Genomic DNA, 4,570 nt, shown 5'->3' with positions numbered 1-4,570 from the left:
ATTTCATATAATATATTTTATTACACGTTATCTTTTTTTAATCTAATTTTCCTGGTATAGATGTGTACTTAATTTTCTATCTATTCATCGTATGCTTATATAAAAGTTAAAAGATTTTAAATAAAAGGTATGTGTAAGTAAAGTGTAGGTAATATTAATTAATTTGGATATATAGACACAGGATGCAATCACTAATGATGTTACCCAGATTCAAGTTCTTTCTATGAGTATTTGTTCAATGTTAACAGATCAGGTTATCTCCATGTACAAACAGCAGAATTGAGGATTGACCACGATGTTCTGACCCAGATAAAGCATGGATGGTGCTAAACGCATCTTGGGAAGAAACCATCTGGGACAGCATGTTTATGCTTGGTTTAAGAAAAAAAAAGGTGGGGGAGGGGGAAGCAAGCAGCTCCTTCCTTCTGTTCCTGGCTTTATAGCAAACATGGAAACTTGTCAACGTACCGCAGTAAAAGTGCTCTTTTGCGTTCAGTAAGTCAGTTTGGAGTTCAGTTTACTTCCTAGGAGGTATGTTCTTTTGCCCCTTCTTGTGTGGAACCTCCTGCTCTTCTAGAAACTGCTCCCACAAAATTACAAATCTGCAGCTCAGCTGTTTCCTGGTTAGAGTCTATGCATTTGGGTCATACTCAACTTGTTTCTAAAACTATTCCTCCTGCTGGAAGCTTTCTGTCACTGTTTCTCAGGGTGACTGCTCTCTATATAGCTCAGCAACTCAAACTGATTTCACTTCAGTAAAATAAGCACGTGCTCCTGAAATTTTGGCACGGGTTTAGCCTCAGATTTCTGGGTTAGCAAAGTAGGTTTGGTTTGGTTTGGTTTTGAAATCCGTATCTATGTTTGTAGTAATGTTCCCAGTTTAAAAACATATCAAACATGTCAATGAAATTTGGAAAAGTAGACACACAAGGGTTTTTAGACACAAAATATGTTTTAATGAAGTGAAATCCTTTTTATTTTTCATTGTGTCTTCACAGAATAGATGCAGAATCGGCATAGCAAAAGAGCATTCCAGGACTCTCCTAAAAAAATGTGTCAACCTTGTTCTACACAGAACACCTCTATGGGTGAGATGACAGTTCAGTGAGGATGTCGATTCAGTCTGTAGCATTGACAGAGACTGCCAACAAGGGTGCCACTTGCCAACTGGCACTTCCTACAGTGGCTTTTTCCCCTTATGATAATTGCTTATCAACTGGGAATTTCATTTATTCATTGGCACTATAAATTTAACTTCAGTTTATGAAGCAAGCTCTAATACCTCCAGAATTTTTGTCAATAAAATCATTTGAGATTTTTTCATTAGACTAGTGTTTGAAAACATGGCATTGTTGGCTGATTTTGTTCCTCTTCACTGCACTAATTGTTTATAAAAATTATACTCCATAAGCTTTTTGAGAAAACAAGCACTTTAATGAGCACACCATTTTAAAAAGTGAGGATAATTTCAGCAATGTAGAAGCCCAGGCACTAGGAATTTGCCTCAAACTGTTTTAAATATATCATGCAGCCATCATTATTTAACTAAATTAATCATAAGTGCAATTTAGGAAGGTTATGATTTTATTTATGTCTACTCAAATGTGACTTAAGGACCTACTAAGGGATGGACAGGAAACTTGCTTCTCCATTTCCCCACCTACATTGATTGATAAGCAATACACTGAGGAGTTCTGCTACCACACAAACTGCCTGTAAAGGGAGGATGGAGGGGAAAAAAAAACAGCTTAGGCCAGGATCTTGGACTGATATGAAGCTAAATTCTGCTATCACTGTGAGAAGAGTGAGAATGCTGAGAAAACTGGACTTTGGGGGGGGCACAGGTTCAAAGGGCTTTCAGGTCTCATATTCTGCAAAAGGTAATAGCAGCACACAACTGAAGCTGCTGGTGCACTAAAGATAATGTTGACAATGACAAACCCAGTTAGCTCAAGCTCAGACTGAGAGACACAACACTGATCTCCCACTAATGGCAAGAAAAAAGAACAGGAGTAGATATTTATAAAAGCAAATATTATTTATCTCAGCCTCCATTATCCTTTTACTTATGTTCAGCATCCTATGACATTTTAGAGACATTCACAAAAGCAAAGTCTACCATAGAACCCATGGCCAGGAAAAGAAGAGAGTAAAATAAACAACAAAAAAAAAGAAAACCCAGAAACAACCCAAAATGTTGAAAGTATTAGACAAATACTTCAATGTAACCATGATTAATATATTAAATCATGGTTAAATATATTAAATGGATAAATATATTAAATCATGAGCCTGGGTAACTCAGTTGTTGGACATCTGCCTTCAGCTCAGGTCATGGTCCCAGGGTCCTGAAATCAAGCCCTGCAGTGGGCTCCCTACTCACTGGGAAGCCTGCTTCTCCCTCTCCCACTCCCTTTGCTTGTGTTCCCTCTCTAGATGTCTCTCTCTATCTCTGTCAAGTGAATAAAGAAAATCTTTACACACACACACACACACACAAATGTGTGTGTGTATGTATATGTATATATACACATACATACATATATGTATATATATGTGTGTATATATGTATATATATTTATAATATGTAAGGTACAAGGTGAAAAACATGCATGAATAAATGGGAATTTGAGCATAGAGGTGGAAACATTCATAGGAACTTAAAAGGAAATGCTAGAAATGAGAAACACTATATAAGAAATTAAGAATCCTTTTGATGGATCTATGGTACTTGACAGAGCTGAGGAAAGAATCGGTGAACTGAAAGAAAGCTCAGTGGAAATTATCCAAACTGGAAAAAAAAAAAAGTACAACAACGAAATAGAGCATTCAACAACTGATGGATAACAGAAGCAAACATACAGGTAATTAATATGTTGCAGATTATATACCACCACAACCAATCAAGTTATCTTTGTTAACATTTAAAAAACTAAAATCTAAAAAATCATCATCATGACTTTCAAGTGATCTGTCACATTCACGAAGATAGGTCATATTTTGGGTATGCAGTGAATCTCAATAAATTTAAAAGGTTGAAATAATTCAAAGTATGTTTTCTGAGCACACTGGCATTAAGATGTAAATTTTTAGAAACACAGTAATACCTAGGAAATACCTGAAAAAATCTGCAGTGTTTGGAAATTAAATACACTTCTCAAGAATCCATAGTCAAATAAGAAATTACATAATGAAAGACCATTCTAACTCCATGAATTAAAAAAAAAATAGAGATAATATACAAGTCACCAATATTGGGAATGATAGAATATCACTGCAGACTCTACAGACAGACATTAAATGAATAATAGGGCTATTTTATGAACAATTTAATGCCAATCAATTCAACAAGTATCATGTAAAATAATCAAAATAATCATATTGGGGTACCTGGGTGACTTAGTAGGTTAAGTGACCAACAATTGATTTCAGTTTAGGTCCTGATCTCAGAGTCATGAACTCAGGGTCCTGAGATCAAGCCCCAAGTTGGGCTCTGCACTGGGCATGGAGTCTGCTTAAGATTCTCTATCTCTTGGGGAATCTGGGTAGCTCAGTCAGTTGAGCATCTGCCTTCAGCTCAGGTAATGATCCCAGGGTCCTGGGATCAAGTCCCACATTGGTCTCCCTGCTCAGTGGAGAGCCTGCTTCACCCTCTACCCCCATCCCTCTCCTCACTCATTCTCTCTCTGTGTCAAATAAATAAATACAATCCTAAAAAAAAAAAATTCTCTCTCTCCCTCTCCATCTGCCCCTCCCCAACTCATGCTCTCTCAACTCTCCCTCTAAAGGAAAAAAGGAAAAGAATCATATTGCTTGAAAGACACAACATAAATTTCTCCAAGAAAATGTAAATACCCTGTATAGTCCTGTATTTATTATTTTCTAAATTGAATTTATAGTAAAAAATATATTTATTACAAACAAAACTTCAGGGACAAAAGAATTCACTGGGAAATTCTACCAAACATTTAAGTAAGAAGTAATACCAATTTTATACAATTTCTGAGAAATGGAAGAAGAAAGGAAAGAAAGAAGGAAGGGAGAAGGAGGAGGAAGGAAGGAAGGAAGGAAGGAAGGAAGGAAGGAAGGAAGGAAAGAAGGATAAATAAAGACAAGTTTCCAACCCATTTCATGAGTACAGCCTTGCACTGATATCAAAAACACAGACCCTACAAGAAGAAAACTATAGACCATTTTTCTTCATGAACAATCAACACAAAAATCCTTAAATAAATTATAGCAAATTATATATGTGTGTGTGTATGTGTGTGTGTGTGTATAGGACAATACAAAAAAATAGAGAGAGATGCCTTTCATCAGTTTGTGGAAGTTCCAATCTATTACCAGTTTGCTTAGCATTCTTAACATAAACTGGTATTAAATTTTGTCAAGTGTTTTTTGTATCTTTTGAGATGTTTCTAACATTCAAATTGTAATGTTTTGATATAGTGACATGCATTGCATAAGTCTTAAATTAGAATGAACCTTGTATTCTTGGTCAAAATTTATTGTCCTTTTACTTTTCTTATACATAATGGACCTAACAAAGAAAGTGTTGTTCAAAATAACA

This window comes from Lutra lutra, chromosome 4 (genome assembly GCF_902655055.1).
Source record: "Lutra lutra chromosome 4, mLutLut1.2, whole genome shotgun sequence".
Lineage (NCBI taxonomy): Eukaryota > Metazoa > Chordata > Mammalia > Carnivora > Mustelidae > Lutra > Lutra lutra.
The sequence above is the reverse complement of the archived record's forward strand: the minus strand, read 5'-3'. Positions refer to the sequence as shown.